The sequence below is a fragment of the Passer domesticus genome, chromosome 8, assembly GCF_036417665.1.
Source record: "Passer domesticus isolate bPasDom1 chromosome 8, bPasDom1.hap1, whole genome shotgun sequence".
Classification (NCBI taxonomy): domain Eukaryota; kingdom Metazoa; phylum Chordata; class Aves; order Passeriformes; family Passeridae; genus Passer; species Passer domesticus.
In genome coordinates this window covers 3,495,456-3,513,366 of record NC_087481.1, presented here as the reverse complement: position 1 = coordinate 3,513,366, position 17,911 = coordinate 3,495,456, and positions in this window count along the sequence as shown.

Genomic DNA, 17,911 nt, shown 5'->3' with positions numbered 1-17,911 from the left:
ATGATAACACTAGCATTGTACAACAAATATAATGTTTTCCCTTCCCTTTATGGTAACACAAAGTGATAACATTACACTTAACAAGTAAATTAAATAATAATGAACAAATTGGCTGCTACAAGTAAAAATCTGACCAAATTACAGCAACCACTGCAATCATCCTTAACACATCAGTGGCTGCTATCAAACGTACTACCAAATTGGGAAAAGGTAAATGTAAACAACCACAAATTGGTGATTGATGCACTCAATGCCACACAAAATAATGTTTCCTTGGCTCTCAGCTGTGTTCGGGCTCAATTGTGGATGCAGTCAGTTGCTGCCTCAATTATAAAAGAAGGTGAAGAAGGCACTTTTCCCACTGAAATTTGAAAAATAATCTGGGACAGTGCTACTGACTTTGAAAGAGAATTGCAATCCTGGTGGAATTTGGTAAATTTCACTTATGACCCCATTTCAAACGTGGCCACGGCTTTTGTGTTAACCATACGCAGTGCTTCAGTGCATTTGGTTTTTCCTATTATAGCATTAGGGATAAATCATGATGGAGCTATTCTCTATCCTTCGGAGCATAGGGAATGGGCCCGTCAGATTAACAACAAATGGCAAACTGTCAATCTGGAATCTTGTATTGTCCGTGAACAACAAGGGTTCATCTGTGAAAGCAATGCAATCATAGCCCAGGACATCTGTCTGGACACAGAGCAGAATATCTGTCACTTTGAAATACATCCTAACGAGACTTCTGAAACAGTTCTCATATACATAGGCAATGGATGTGCATGCTTTAGAACTGCCTGTGATCTTGTATTTGTAGAAAATGTAGTAGTGGATACTAGGAATCATTCAAATTTCTGCGCTTGTAATTTTACCAGAATTGTAGGATATGATTTTTCTTATGTAGCTCCAGTTACCTCTCACCAGCTTTTGCAATCCAGTTACACCCTGATTCACAAATTGATACCTACTCCAATTGGGATGAACCTCACTTTGGTAAGGCAGTTGCTGCTCCACCAGGACCTGGCTGAGATTCTGAGAAAGATCAAGAAAGATGGGCAGAAGACCCTGGTAACTGTTCATCACAATGTAAAACAAATACATCGTGTCATGGAAAGAGTAAAGAGAGATGCTGAACACAAGTGGTGGGATACTCTTTTTGGGTGGTCACCAACTGCCACAAGTGTCCTGAACACCATGTGTCATCCTATTGTTGTCCTTTTGATCCTGGTTTCAATTGGTTTTGTTTTGTCAGCAATCTTGTTTGTCATGAATTGGAGAATGATGAAACGGTTAACAAGACTGACGTCCATAATTAATGCACACAATTTGGCTGATGTCCTTTTTACTATGGACGTCCCCAAGACAATTGACACAAGGCGATTATGAATCAGTAGATGTGTTTTGAAAAACCTTTTACCTTCCATCTTGTGATTTTGTTAAATTTATATTCATTTTATTACTTAATTATTGCTTTGACTTTTGGCCATTTGTGATTTTATTTTGATTATTTGATTTGATTATTACCATTTGTGATTTTTCAAATTATTTAAGCTATAATGCCATTATAATAATTTGTGAGTTTGTTCCAATTATTTTGATAATTTTCAATTATTATTTAATTATTTGCTAAAAAATTGTTTTGATTTTGTTTTGCTAATTGCTTCTCTTTTTCGCCCTTCTTTTATTTCTTCTTATCTTTCCTTCTCTTTTCCTCTCTCTCTGTCATACTGTCCCTGTTTTCTGAGGTATGCTACCAGCGTGAAGGAGACTTGAGACCTGCTGATGAAGACCCTTTCAAGACAATCCTGAGTCACGGGGTCGTGTGAGTGTCTGTCCAAAACTTCCCTCATTTTTTGCCTCTCGATCGTCATGAAAGCCAAGACCACCGGGGAAAGGAAAAGATCCTGTTCTGAAAATCCAGGTCTGTCTGGTCCATCAAGCCAGATTATTGCCTACGGGTGTGTTTGCTCAACTCATGGAACACTGCACCCGAGAAGGGGCAGTGTGCTCTCCTTCACCTGCATCACCTAGCAACACTAGTGCTGGAATTTCTCCACCCTTCTGACTTGGCTGGGCTTTCTCTCTGGAAGGACCTTCCCGGAGGTCACCACAAAAGGACCCTCCATTCACCGTACATCAACCACCGTGACAGATGGACTGAGATGGGAGAAGGTTTCTCCCTCAAGGACTGAGACATGCGACCCCTACATGGAAAAGCTCCCCTCTTCTTCCCAAAAGGACTGAGACTGAAATCCCCACCGTAGGGTGAGGGAAGGCGTACGTGGGGACCGGAGCAAGTTTTGCAAGCAACCACTGGACTGAGAAGACAATGGTTCTTGCCTACGACATCTGCTGCTGACGACACCTGCTCCTGATGGACTACTGATGGACTCCTTGTAGACTATTTTGAAATCGGTCCCCTTCCCCCATTTCAAAAGGACTATAAAAAAGGTTAGACCTGACTGATACCTTTGAGATCTCCCCTGACGTGAAGACGACAGGCCTCTTCGTCGACCGGACTTCGAGGGACTTTGTCATCCGCACATCTGGTAGCTATATACCTCCTTGCCCTCCCTCTCTTCTTTTTCTTTTCCTTATTATTTTCCCTTTCTTCCTTCTCCTTCTCTCTAACGCATATTTGCTATGGCTATTTAATAAAAGTACATGTATTTTGATTTTACTGCAAATCCCCTTGTCGTGTCAGTTTTTTGCACCCTGAGATCAGTGAAAAAGAACCTACACGAATCGTGTCCTTAGGACGGATCGTGTCAGTTTCCCACCAGCTCCAATCTCCTCCTGCATGAGCAGACTCACACCAAGGAGAAGCCATTTCGCTGCCCCGACTGCAGGAAGGGCTTCAAGCACAACTCGACCCTCATCACCCACCGGCGCATCCACACTGGGGAGAGGCCCTACAAGTGTCCCCAGTGTGGGAAGAGCTTCACCCAGAGCTCTCACTTGACCCAACACCAACGGAGGCACCAGTAAGGGAAGCTCTGCAAATGCCGTAGTTGCAGGAAGAGCTTCATGCCCAGTTGCAGCTTCATCCCCCACTGTAAGACCCACGTTGGGAAGAGCCCTGGTGATCAATGGTCCCTGTGATACATGCTGGGAAGACACCTGTACCTTTTCCTACCCTTGCCAACAACATGATGTGGGCCTGACATGAGGGTCAGGCCATGGCCCTGTCCTTACATTCACTCCCATCTCTAGTCAGTGCTAGGAGCACGAAAGAGACTCCCTGTCTCCCTGAAGAGAAGGGTATCCTTCCCGGGAGCGAGGATAAACATGGTTGGGTAGAGGCAGTCAGTGGTAATGTAGCTTTTCCTGCAAATCCTTTCTCTTATTCCTTGCTGTTATTGATATTGTTTCTGTTGCTGTTTGTTCTTTGTCTTGTTGCTATTCCCGATAAATTGTTCTTATCCCAGCCCAGGATCTTTGCCTTTTGTTCTTTCCATGGGAGGCAGGAGGGCAGTGAGGGCAGCGCAGTTTTAGCAGGAGCCGGACATTGGGGACCTGAAGTCCTAAACCTCAGCCGGTGGAAACCAAGCCCTGGTGGCCATGCCAGCAGCCTTGGGAGCAGGTCCCTGGCTGGGGCTGTGGGAACCTCTTCCCTCTGGTGCCCAGGGACAGCACTGGAGGGAACGGCTGCAGCTGAGTCGGGGCAAGCTGAGGTTGGATCTCAGGAAAAGGTTTTTCCCCAGAGGCTGCTGGGGCACTGCCCAGGCTCCCCAGGGAAGGCTCCCAGCTCCAGGGCTCTCTGAGCTCCAGCAGCATTTGGACAGCACTGCCAGGCCCAGGCTAGCATTGTTGGGGTGTCCTGTGCAGGGCCAGCAGTTGGACTCCAGGATCCTGATGGGTCACTCCCAGCTCAGCCAATTCTGTGGATCTGGGGGAACAGGGGCCTGGTGATGGATGCCATGGAAACTGACCATAGCAACAGGGGCCTGGTGGTGGTCGCCCACTAAGGATCAGATTTGTCACAGGTTCTCAGAGGGGTTCCATGGGGACTTTCCAAGAGTCTCCAGGCTGTTTAAGAGCTGGAATGTCACAGGCAGAGACAGGGGCTCCATGGAGGCCTCCCAGCGGTTTCTGGGGATGGTAAAGAGCCCTGTGCTCAGAGGCAGTCACAGCCATTCCATGGTGACATCCCAGGGCACCTTGGGCTGCAAAGGCACCGATCTGTCACAGGCACTCACGGGGGCTCCACGGTGACATCCCAGGAGTCCCCAGGCTGCCAATGAGCTGGGATGTCCCAGACACTCACAGGGGCTCCAGTCATGGGCACAGTGGGAGCTTCAGGCAAAAGCTTTATTTCTTTTTTGGAGAAACTCCTGATGAGTCATGAGATGGAGAAATGACACCCAACAGACACCATGGATCCTCAAACCCCTGCAGGACCCCTAGACTTCCAAAATTTATTTTATTAGAGGAGAGTGGGAGTGGCTGGATCCAATCCCAGCCCCGACTTTGTCAAAGCTGTAAAAGATTAGACAGGTAGAATTGAACCTTAATGCAATTTGTCCCACAGGATTATCGATGGAATACTAGATAAATTGATATAAATACAGCTCTGATTGATTTTGATCATGATTAGACAGAATGGTTTGTTTACACCACAGATTAAATTTTAAAAAAGAGTTATTTACTCCACAGTATAGGAGCTATAACAATTATTAGCATATAGTGATCTAGGAAGCAATTTTGATGTCAACAGGGCCTTGCTGGAGTTGTTGGAGCCCATTGCAGGCAGAGCCTCCTGCTCCAGCAGGAACTGCCTTTCCTGTGCCAGGAGCAGGGCAGGTCCCGCTGCAGGAAAAGCCCCAGGCCAGCCCCAGCACAGGGAAGGGCTCAGGCACAAGGGCAGAGTGCCGTGCTGGGAGCTGTGCCAGGCAGAGCCTGAGGCGCCAAAGGCACCTTGGCAGCAGCAGCTGCTTGCAGGCCATGGCCAGAAGCCTCCCTTGGCAGCCCGGCCTGGTGGCCAGCACTGCAGAGCTGCTGCCTCAGGGCTCATTTCTGCCTGGGCTCTGAAAAGCCACTTCTGCTCCAGGAGCCTGCCTGGGAAGCCATTGGCCCCAGCACCTTGGGGACAAGATATTAATGAGAAAACTCTTCATGCCAGCAGAGACAAGGCAGGGGCAGAGGAAAGGGGAGAGCCAGGCCCAGGGCACAGGGCTGCCATGGTGATGGCTGTGAGGTCACTGCCCCTGCAGCAGCCTGGCTGCCCTCAGCAGACATTCTGGCCAGAAGCGTTGTGAGGGCACCCAGCACAGCAGAGAACCCCCATGACAGCAATTCTGTCCTTGGGGATGAGAGGGTTTCACTGGATCAGGTTGCACAAAGTTCCTGCTCTTGGACAATTCCTGGGATGGGGAATGCAGTTCTCTGGAAAAACAGTTGCAGTTTTGTGCCACTCTCATCACTGTAAAATATTTCCTCGTTTTAACAAATGTAAATCCACTCTCATTCAGTTGAGCGATATTGACTCCTGTCCTGTTACTGCAAGATGTGGGACAAAATAATGTTGACCACTATTTTTCCATTTTCACAGACCTTGAAAAGTAACCAAAAATCTCCCAAGATGGGGTTTGGATGCCTCATCACATAACCAGCAGGTAGAATGTGGTGGCTCTGGGCTCAGTGGTGTGGAGACTGAGGACAGAACAGGAGCAGCCTGAGAGGGATTAAAGGGTGGTTTCAGAGAGGCTGGAGTTTTTCTTCATTGTATAAAACACCAAGAGAAAGAAATAATGGCACCAAGGGTGTGGAGTTCCCCTGCCCCAGGAAGTAGGGATTCTAGCCAGACAGACAGCATCAAGTGAGGAGTGTGATTTAAAGAGGATTCCGCTCCTCCACCCTGTCGGGCATGCCCCTGCAAGCCCAGGAAAAGACACTCCACCCCATGTGGTCAAAAAAGGAGTGGCCACAGAACATTTTTCCTTTTCTGTAACCTCATTGGTCCAAATTCTAGTGCAAAGTCCCCGCCATCGATTTTTCCATTGGTTGTCCTCCTCCATCCACTACTTTGCAGTGCCCTGCTCCTTCTGCTATTGGACCCCGACCCTAAACTCCACCCCTACCCTGTCATATAAAACCCATGACAAGCCACCACCCCCTCTCCCCCTTCATTTCTTGTCTTGGTCCCTGGCACAATAAAGGATCCTGTGCTTTTCTAAACCAGTACCCATCCTGTTGCCTTCCTTTCCCTGTTGGTCATCGATGCCTGCCTGAGGTCTGAGACTCTGGGGCCTGGGGGAGTTGTTTTGCTGCTTACTGCAGTGGAACACAACACAAGGGCAGCTGGGGAGGCCCAGACTGGACAGCAGGAGAAAGAAATTTCCTCCCCGAGGGCAGGGCTGTGGTGCAGAAGGAGCCTGGAGCAGCCCAAGGCTTTGTGTGGGCAGGCAGAGGCAGGCAGGAGGCAGAGCTGTCAGCAAAGGAAGGGGCCAGCCAGGTGGGGCAGCCGGGGGATGACGACAGCCTGCAGGGACAGAGGCGCAGGGCAGGGACACCGTAGGACAGCCTGGGCTGCACAGGGCACAGGGATGGGCAGCAGCTGCAAGGCCCTGACAGAGCCAACTTGGGCAGCACTTTGGCCATGGCTGCTGGCCCTGGACCTGAGCCAGGAGCAGGAGATAAGTGACCCTTGCAGGCCTGGAGCCTCATTGCCTCCTTGTCCCTGCTCAGCAGCCTGGCGGGGGCCGCCCCATGGTCCTGCCCTTGGCATTGCACATCCCCACATGCCAGTGCCCATCCCGGGAAGAGCCCTGAGCAAGGAGGGAGGGACAGGATCTGCCTGGCCAGGGGCTGGGACTCAGGCCTTGGCCCTTTGCATTCCTGAAACACATCCAGGTTTGCTCAGCACCAGAGACACCTTTCCCTTGCTTGTTTCCACCTGTGATCACTGCCTCCAGTGTTCTGCTCTACCTGGAACCTGGGAACACATTCACATGAGTTGTGTCCCTCAGTGGGACCCATTAGAAGTTAAAGAAAGTTTGAAGTTTGAATCTGATTTGGAGTTCTTGAGAAGTTCTTTGAGGATACTCTGAGGGACTCAGTCTGATGCAAAGAGCAGCAAAGCCCCAGAGGGTGATTAAAGTCCTTGTGCTGTGTCTGTGCTGCTGAGCTGGGCCGGCTCCTGGCCCAGAGGCAGCTCCTGGCAAGGGCAGCGCTGCAGAGAGACAGCTCTGGCCAGGAGCAGCTCCTGTGCACAGCCCAGCAGGGCTGGGGCACTGCCAGGGCAGCTCAGGGACACCAGCAGGGCACAGCCAGAGCTGACAGGGGCTCAGCACTGGCAGGGGCTGGGGGATGTCCCAGAGGGGGCTGTGTCACAGCGGCACCTCTGTGGCTGTGTCATGGAGGCACAGGGCAGCTGTGATGTCAGCAAGGGGCTGTGTGACAGCACAGAGTGGGCTGTGTGAGGTCACAGACTGGGCTGTGACATCACAGAGTTTGTTGTGTGAGGTCATAGAGGGGATTCTGTGACATCGCAGAGCAGGCTGTGACTTCATGGCATGGCTGTATGACATCATAGGGCAGGCTGTGAGGTCAAAGTGTGTGCTGTAGCATTTAAGAGTGCCAGTATGACATCACAGAGAGGGTTTTGTGACATCACTGAGGGAGTTGTGAAATCACATAGCTGTCTGTGATATCATGGAGTAGAGTATGAGGCCATAGAGCAGATCCTGCCATCATAGAGGGTGGCTCTGTGGCATCAGAGAGTGGGTTGTGACATTCTAGGTGACTGTGTAACATCATAGAGCAGGCTGTGACATCACATGGTGACATTGTGACATCGCAGACTCTTCTGTGACATCTCAGTGCAGCTGCATGACATTCCAGGGTGACATCCCAGAGTTGGCTCTGTGACACCAAAAGGGTGCTGTATGACATCATAGGGGGCTCTGTGACATCACATGATGCTGTGTAACATCACAGGCTGACTGTGTGACTTCATAGGGGGCTCTGACATCACAGGGGCTGTGTGATGTCACTGGGGAGGTCACTCTGCCCCAGCTCCCCTCACAGTTCCCCCAGAGCAGTCCAACCCTGCTCGTGCACAGCGGGGTCCCCTGTCCCCCCGGGTCCCCCCGCTCCCGGTGCTGCAGCCTCCCCCAGAGGATGTTCCACGAGATCGACCCCAGAGCCTGACACGGGGACGGGGGGCCGGGGCCTTGGGGGGTGGGACAGGGGGACAGGGACCCCCCGGCAGCATCCCTGTGTCCCCCAGGGCCAGAGCCTGGGCCAGGGCTCCTTCACCCTGTTCTGAATGAGGGTTTGAGAGCGCTGAAAATATCCCCAGCAAGGGAGCAGCAACAACCAGATTTAATATTAAGGGACAGCACCACAAACTTCCTTGGCAAGACACATTGTTGACTGGACACTTCAGGCACACCAAAGAAACAAAGCAACAAAAAAACCAAACAAAATCCAGGCAATCGAACCAGAGATGAACTGAGAACTGTCCCTGACTCTGTGTGTGACACAAGGACAGTGAGGGCAATGGTAAAAGGAATACGGCCTAAAAGCGTAACAGAGCTCAAACGTAACAGGACTTAACTTGTACCTCAACCTTAAGTGAAAACTTCAGCTTCACAATTTAGCAAAAGAACAGAGCTTAACAGTATTTAACCTAAATTATAACCTATGATTTTTCAATTTAATAGAGGAATAACACTTAATGATGTTCAGCTTAGCTTATAACATATTAAACATAACAACTTAGCAAAAGAACAACTCTTAGCAGCATTTAATGTCACTTAGACCTTGTGACTTAACCTTTCTTACAGGCCTGACTGACTCAGCTATCCAAGGCACTCAAACCCCTCCGAGAGCAGCATTTCTGCCACATTTCCCCAGCACATCAGGTTTGTGTCCTTTGAGGGACCAGGAACTGGTGAGACTAGAGGCACAGGAAGGTTTCTCTTCATGGAAAACAAAAAATGTGAATGTGATAAAATTTAATAAACATCAAAAGCCTTCATTCAGTTTCTTGTGACATCCCAGCAACATCTGACATGTGCACCATCCACAAGGGATTGCCATACAGGAAGGATTTTAGACAAAGACATAAAAAGAGGTGATAGAAAAGATAAAACTACAACTAAGATGCTGACTAAGGAGGTATTTAAACTTCTGAAAGATTGGGCAATTCCCTGATGCTCAAATCATGAAGCCAATCAAGGATGATACATTGGAATCAGCAGAGAGCATCTGGAGGAAGACTTCTGGGAGCAATGTGAAGGACAAGGATCCAGCTGCTCTAAATGAAGAGATGTCCTTAGACATGGCCATTTCAAAAGGAGAGCTGGAAACACCTAAAGGAGGGGGTCATGAAATATTAGAGTGAATGATGTTCATGGCAAAGATAGAGGGGAAGATCCGTATTTCTCCACTTGCCATAAGTAGAAGAATCTAGTAGAATCAGGAAATTTCTGCTCCTGGTGGGAAAACGTGGCCATTTCTTAAAAGTACTCCAATGACCCAGATAATAAAGATTTCCTTGTATATTATGAAATGTACAAATATTAAAACCTGTGCCCCTTTCCAGGCAGACATCAGCTGTGTGCCCATAAACAGGCAGTGCCACTTGTGCCCTGAGGTGTCCAGCTGGGATTGCATCCCTCCAAGAGCACCTGAGGGAGAGCAGAGCACCTTGCAAGCTGCAGATTGTCCCTGACAGCCCCACAGGGCTCCTGTGCCATCAACATCTGCTCTGCTCCAGTCTGAAACAGGGCCCAGCATGGTACCGGGATCATCAGAGAGCTGAGGTGTGTGCTGGAATTCCATGCCCTCCCCATCCTGCAGCAGCCCTGCATTTCCCTGCTCCAGCCTTGGTCTCCAGTACAGCCATGGAGGCTCTTTGGGCTCCTGACTGTTCCTGCAGCCCCCAAGGGCAGCTGAGCTCTGCCTGTGGCACAGTCAGCCCTGGCCAGCGCAGGCCATGCTCAGCAATTGTTTGTGTGTGCCTGGCCTTGCTGTCAGCCCTGGCAGTGGGTGCGTGGCCCCTTGGTGGCCCTGTGCTGGCCCAGCCATGGTGGCCCAGCCCCTGTGCAGGCCCAGCCCAGGCCAGGAGCATTGTGGCTGGGAATGGCCCCTGTGCCGTGCTGCCCACGGCAACCTTGGGGCTCTGTGCCCCATGGCCTCCCTGCTGGGCAGCCTCTGCCAGCTCCTGCAGAGCCCCTGGCACCTGTGGGCCTGCACAGACAGCCCTGGCCCGGGCTCTGCCGGCCTCTGGGCCAGCAGAGAGGCCGGCCAGGGCTGGCCATGGCCGGGAACAGGCCCTGAGCCCCGCAGGAGGATGGAGCTGGGCCACAGCCAAACTCAGCCCAGGCCAAAGCTGGGCTCAGCAGCCAGGGCTGCCAAGGGCTGGGCACAGAGGCTGGCACTGACAAATGTCCTGGGCCCCCTCCCTGCTCTGTCCATGCCCCCAAGGGCACAGAGCAGCCTCCTCTCTGGGGCACTTGCCTCTTTTCAATGCCTTGCACAGACGCTGGCCCTGCCCCACACGGCCTGGGCTGAGTCCTGCCCCTGCACGCCCAGCCAGGCTGAGATGGACACTGATGGTTTCTGGGGCAGGCTCTCTGAGCCCAGCCCAGCTCCCTGCAAGCTCTGCCAGCTGCCCTGAGCTCTGGGCAGCACCAAGGGCCTCTCCCCAGCCCAGCCCAGCCGGCTCTGGCCTCACAGCTCTGCTCAGGCCAGGCTGCTCTGGCCACTGGCCCCACGGCCTCAGCCCCTGCCAAGGGCACAGCAGCAGCTGCAGCTCACACAGGACTCAGCCCCAGCCATGGGGGAAGGTGCTGGGCCAAGGCCAAAGGAGGCTCCCTGCCTGCCCTGCTCCCCTCTGGCTCAGGTGCTGAGAGCTCTGCAGCCCCTGCTGCCATCCCATGTGCCCAGGGCAGCACAAGAGCCCCGGCCTTGGGGCCCTCAAGAGCTGCTCCTGCTCCAGGCCCAGGGCCCATCCCAAAGCTGGGGCAGCCACAAAGCTGTGCCCATTTCTGTTCATTGCTGCTCTGAATGGGATGGATCCTCAGCCACTTGGGGGTTCCTGATGAATTTTACTGCACCTGAGGCCTCTTCTTTCTTCAGTTCTTCAGTGCAGGAATTCAGTGGCAAAACTCATAAATATTTGTTCAAAACACCCAACCAAGAAAAGACTCTGAGAATCATCTAAGTTTCAATTCTTCTGTGGTTGATTATGCAGATTTCAGGGCTATATTCAAAGCGAATAAACTAAATTGAAAACAATGAAGGGGGAAATGTTTTGTCCTGTTAAGTTTTCTTTTCCTGTTTATAGATTGATATCAGCACTCCCCAGGTTATACTGACCCCCAGCACATCCTAATGCAATCTGAACAGATATGAAAATCGAGACCCTTCATGGCTGACAATAAATCAGACTTTGTCCCTACCCCCTCCCCACCATTTCCCTCATCCAACCCCTGGCACTCAGCGCAGCTGAGGAATGGAGTCCCATCCAGGGGTGTTCCCAGGGCTCAGAATTGGGGCCAGGTCAGTTCAATCTCTTTATTGCTGATCTGGACAAGGCCATCGAGGGCACCCTCAGTCAGTTCCCAGGTGAGCCCAAGCTGGGTGGGAGTGTTGCTGTGCTGGAGGGCGAGAAGCTCTACAGAGGGATCTGGACAGGCTGGAGCCATGGGCCCAGGACAATTGGATGAGCTTCACCAAGGCCAAGGGCCGGGTCCTGCCCTGAGCTCACACCACCCCAAATCCCTGGCCATGCTGTGCCCCTGATCCCCACAGCCTGTCCTGGTTCCTTCATCCCTGCATTGCCAGGGACTTCCTGGGACAAGGGAACTCTGCTCTGGCTATGGAGGGAGGTTCAAGTGGCACCACTGGAGTGGGAACCAGAACTCATCAGGTTTGTGTCCTTTGGGGGTCAGGAACTGGTGAGACTCAGAGGCACAGAAAGTTTCTCTTCATGGCCAACAGACCATAGTTGAACAGGACACGATTTAATGACAATCACACTCATCCCTGAGCTATGTGCAACGTCCCAGCAGAGTCTGATGAGTCCACCATCCACAAGCGATTTCCATATTAAAAATAATTTTAGAGAAACGTGGTTCTGTGATAGATATAAACACAATTAATTCTTGTGTCAGGATGCTTGTCCTGGAGTGGGGACAAAATAGCTCCAACAATTCCTGATTTGCAAAGCTGTCAGTGGTGGACGGAGAAGGGAGGTCAGGCTGCTTTTGGGGTTGAGGAAATGCTGAAACCAGCCTGATTCATTTCATCTCCTCCTGTCCTGGCTGATCTCCCCTCTTTCCCCTTCCACCCACTGGCTTTTGTCTCCCACCAGGCCCCCCGGTGAAGAGCCTGGCTCTGTGTTCTCCATTAGCTCCTGGCTGGCACTGCCAGGCTGGGATGAAGAGCCCCTCAGCCTTCCCTGCTCCAGGCTGGACAAGCCCAGATCCCTCAGCCTCTGCTCACAGCCCAAGGGCTCCAGCCCCACCTTGGAGGCCCTTCCCTAACCCTGCTCCAGCTGCCAGATATCTTTCCTGCCCTGGGGAACCCAACCCAGGCCACAGTGACCTGGATAATCCATGTCCTTGATGTCCTGGTCACACAGCCCTGGCCCCTTGTCCCCATGTCAGGCTCTGGGGTGGATCCTGTGGAACATCCTTCAGTGGAGGCTGTGGCTCCAGGTGGGCTGGGGGGATACCGGGGGATAGGGACCTCGCTGGGCATGAACAGCATTGGAGTTGTTGGGAGAAACTGTGAGGGGGAGCTGGGGCAGAGTGAGCAACCCAGTGACCTCACACAGCCCTCCTGGGATGTCACACAGCCCCTCTGGGATGTCACAGCCTGCTCTGTGAGGTCACAGCTCATTCTCTAATGTCACACAGCTGGTCTCTGATGTCACAGCCAACTCTGTGATGTCATAGTCTGCTCTGTGATGTCAGACCTCTGTCCTGTGATGTCACAGCTAGTTCTGTGATGTCACAGAGGCAGTCTATGATGTCATAGCTGCTCGATGACCTCACATACCCTACTCTGTGATGTCACAGCCCACTCTGTGACCTCATGTTCCCAGATGATCAATTGTCTCCACCAGGTGAGCTCACACCTGGAGCTTGTTCTCCAAAACCCCAGCCCTATGGAAAGCACACAATGCCCATTGTGTGAGAAGGGGAACTGGAAGTTCACCAGCCTCAGTGTCCTGCCAGCTCAGCCAGGCCCACTGGAACATTGGGGTCCATGAGCACCTGGAACCACCAGAGAGACCCCCAGGACAGAAGAATGCATGGCTAAAGGGGAGGGAAAATATTTTAATGATTCTGGGAAATGATTATCATATGAGTGCTTAGTCCAGGACAATCAATGAATATGTGTGCAAAATACAGAAAAGAAACAGAAACTTTCCTGTACTCAGCATGCACAGCTTTGGGAGGAGCTATCCCCTGTGCATCCGTCTGAATAAAGAATGCTGCTTCTTAATGCTACATTGGGGTTATGGAGTTTTCTGTTTTACCAAATTTCTGGTAACACTCCATAGGCCAAGGAAAGCTCTGTCTCCTGCTTTTCACAAACAGAGAAGGGCTGGTGGCAGATGTGGGGGTCAGAGGTTGCCTGGGGCACAGTGACCATGAAATAATCAAGTTTTCAATATTCTGGGTAAGCAGGAGGGGCAGCAACAAAACTTCTGCACTAAAATTAGGAAGGGCAGACTTTGGCCTGTTTAGGATGCTGATTTGGGGAGTACTGAATCAGGTACTGATCTTTTAAAGGGAAACAGCCCTTAAAAACAATAGGGTCCAGGAAGGAGAGAGTCATTTCAAGAAAATAATCTTAAGAAGAAAGGAGCAGGCTGGACAGTGTATGGCAAAAGATGAGCTGGTGAGAAAAATTACTGTCCTGGCTGCCCATGGAGCTTTTGTGGGGACTCATGGGAAAAAATTACTTAAAACTCAGGAAGTTTCCAAAGATGATGTTAGGTTACACAGAAAGAAAAGTGGAGCGGTGATAACTCAGTTAGAACTTCACATGGTGGCTTATATTAAAAAAAAAATATTTAAAAATTAATGGCAAAAGGAGGGATAAGGAGAACCTCTACGTTTTATTGGACGCAGTGGAGAATAAAATAACTAAATATAAGGAAAAGGCTGAGCTACTTAACACCTTGTTTGTCTCAATGTTCAATATTAGGACAGGTTGCCCTCAGGACAAGTAGGGCACACTGGTAGATGGGCACAGGGAGCAGAACAGCCCCCTGGAATCCAGGAGGAAGCAGCTGGGGACCTGCTGAGCCACTCAGGTGCTCACAGGTGTCTCTGGGAGCAGATGGGATCCATCCTAGGGGCTTAAGGGAGCTGGTGGATGAGCTCCCCAAGCTGCTCTCCATCATTTATTTACCATCAGTCCTGGCTCAGCAGGGAGGTCCCAGAGGAGTGGAGGTGCCAATGTGAGCCCATCCCCAAGAGGGGTTGGAAGGAGGATCTGGGGAACTCCAGGCCTGTCAGCCTGACCTGGGTGCCTGGCAAGGTTATAGAACAGATCAGCTTGAGAGCCATCACAGGGCACCCACAGGATGGCCAAGGGATCAGAGCCAGCCAGCATGGATTCCAGTATCTGCAATGATGATCTGCATGAGGGGATTGAGTCCAGCACCAGCAAATTTTCAGATGACACCAAGCTGGGTGCAAGTGCAGATCTGCTGGAGGGTAGGAGGGCTCCGCACAGGGCCCTGGACAGGATGGATCCAGGGCCCAAATCCAGCAAGGTGAGGTTGAACAAGTCCAAGTGCTGGGTCCTGCACTTTGGCCACAACAACCCCTGCAGTGCTACAGGCTGGGGACAGAGTGGCTGGACAGCAGGCAGGCAGAAAGGGACCTGCAGGGACTGATGGACAGCAGGCTGGACATGAGGCAGCAGTGTGCCCAGGTGGCCAAGAAGGCCAATGGCTCCTGGCCTGGATCAGGAATGGTGTGGCCAGCAGGAACAGGGCAGTGATTCTTCCCCTGTGCTCAGCACTGGTTGGGCAGCACCTCAAGTGCTGTGTCCAGTTGTGGACCCCCAATTTAGGAAAGACATGGAATGGAGGGGCTGGAGTGTGTCCAGAGAAGGGCAACAAGGCTGGTGAGGGATCTGGAGCACAAGGCCTGTAAGGAATGGGTGAGAGAGCTGGGGTTGTTTATCTTGGAAAAGAGGAGGCTCAGGAGGGACAAGTTGGTGTCAGGGCACAGGTTGGACTTGATGATCTCCAAGGTCTTTTCCAGTCTTGATGATTCTGGGATTCTCTGAAACCACCCTTGCAGCAGTTCCACAATTAGCCCTGGGCCTTCTCTTCAGAAGCTCCAGCAGCCCAGGTCCCTCAACTTCTTCTCCGAACCCCAAAGCCCATCCTGTCAGTCCTGCAGAGCCTCTGCAGCTCCTCCTCATTGCCCAGAACAGGGAGCCCCACAGGCAGACACAGCAGCCCAGATGTGCCCCCCTGGCCTGGGGTGCCTCTGGCAAGGGAGCAGCACCAGGCACTGCAGGAGCCTGCAGACAATTCCTGCAGCACTTGGAGGATGATCCTGCTCCCCAAGGGATGTTCCCATGGTGCCAGGTCAGGAACTGGAATGGGGAGTGGGGCCAGAGAGGAAAGGGCAAACAGGGATGGGCTGTTTACAGGGGAGGGAACAGGGGCGGCAAAAGGAAGAAATTTGTGGCGGGAAGAGTAAAGAAAGCAAAGGTGAAGCCAAGGAAATGCTGAGGGCAGTTTGGGGGTGGCTGCCAGGCAGCCCTGGCTCTGAGCAACAGTGTCTGCAGTGGGACAAGACACTCCCAGCTCATAGGATCAAACTTTCTGGCTGACTGCACAGGCCAGGACAAAGCTGAGTGGTTTCCCTGGTGTCCCCCAGCCCTTGCTGGCCCCAGGGGCTGATGGCATTTGTGCTCCCTCAGGTTCATGTCCCCACAGCAACAGCATGGGGGTGCTCCTGCCTGCTCTGTGCAATGCAAACAGGGGCTCCTGAGCCAGTGCTGCCGTGGCTGTGCCTGCAAGGATGCGGCACCTGTGTGAGCTGGGAGAGAGGCCAGGGCTGCAGAGGGGGGATGTTGTTGGCAGCTCCATGAGGATGCTCTGGGACGCTGCCCTGGGCTGTGCAGCACACTGGGGATGGATCAGCCCCTGCTCTGCTGCTCCTTCCCGTCTCCCCCAGGGCCCTTGCAGAGCCCCAGCCATGCTGTTTGCCCCCAGCCTGCCCACGGCCAGCCTGGGGCTGCTCACCCTGGGGCTTTTCTGTGCTGAGCATTGGCCTGGCCGTGTTCTTGAGAGAGCCTGGGCAAGGAGCCTGCAGCCCCCAGGGCCTGGCCTGAGGCGTCAGCGCTGCCCCAGCAGTGCCCATGGCCTGTCCCTGCTGCAGCCCCGGCACTGCCACCCCCAGGACTGTGCCCGGCCCCGAGAGCACTCAGGCCCTGCAGCAACACCAGGGCCACCAGGGCAGCGGGGCAGGGCCACGGCAGCAGCACTGGCAACACCAAGTGCTGCTGCTGCTGCTGGGCACAGCTGCTGTGCCAGCACTGCTCTGGCCCCAGCTCTGCACACAGACATTGCTGCTGCAGCTCCAGAGAAGGCAAGAATAGTGGGATCTCTGCAGTAAACTCTGCTGGGTGATCCTTTAGTTCCTTTAAAACCTTTGAGACTGCAGCCCATCATTGTCACAGTCTGTGGCCACAGGGAAGGTGGAGAGAAACAAAGTCAGAAATGGCAGAAACAATCGTCTAGCTTTAGGAAGAATATTTAAAAAGGAAAACGACAGGGAAATCAAAGAACCAAAGCAAAAGAGCTATAAAAGGTGACTTTTATTACAAGTGATTTGCCGAAATTGGCAATCAGTTTAATGCTTCCTAAGATGTCCAGTCATCAGTCTCCTCACTGCAGCCTTGAGCTCCTGGTTCCTCAGGCTGTAGATGAGGAGATTCAGGGCTGGAGGCACTAGTGAATACAGAACTGACACTGCCAGATCCAGGCATGGGGAGGAAATGGAGGAGGGTTTCAGGTAGGCAAGTACTGCAGTGCTGAGAAATGCATTTCTCCTGCATTTTTCCTTTACAGATTATTTCAGTCATCTCCTGAGAGGTACAGTTTATTCTGGTGCTTTTAATGAACTGATTGTACTCTTGATTTAGATGGAGACTGTGGAATTGTTTTCAGATGTAGAAGTATCTGGACTGAAGACAGAAACAAACTCCCTGTCAGCCCATTTTCATCTTCTAGATCATTTTCAAGATGTCCTTGGGGGTGTTGGAATGATGATCACACAGCTCTCCACTTCTGGCTGCAGGCTCTGCAGATTCTTTCTCTGCATTCAGTCAGGCTTGCATTCCCTAAGAGTTCTTGGTAGCCTGTCATGTTTCTTAGGGTAGAACAGTAACAATGAAAACCTTACCAATGGCACAACTGCCCAGCCCACAAGGAAAAGAAAAGAACAAGCTGTCAAATTCTTCAAATATTTGTCCTGCTTTGCTGCAAGTGTTGTGCTGCACACACAGTGTGGAAAGCTGCAGTTGGTGGCAACCTTGTGATAGAAGCTGCACCTCGTTCTCCAGGCAAGGTTCTTGGAAAAAGCAAACAGGACTGAGGAGAAGATTCTGGAAAAACTGAAAGAGCTTTTAAGAAAATAAATGAAAATTGAAACAATTCAAGACGTTTTTCTCAATTTATTTTTATGCTCCCCTTTTCCATCTTACACTAGTTGTCCATCCCATTAATTCCAAACAGATCTCACCGCTAAGATCCACGAGTTGGCAAGTTTTAGACATTTTAAGATACCATGACCTGCACACAGTTTGACTTCCCCTGTTTTTCTTGGAAAGCAATGTTGGAGAGGTAAGTGCAGTGTTTGTGTCAGGTACAAATTCTGCAATCAGGGAACACGCTCTGAGAGTGTTTGACCCTCAG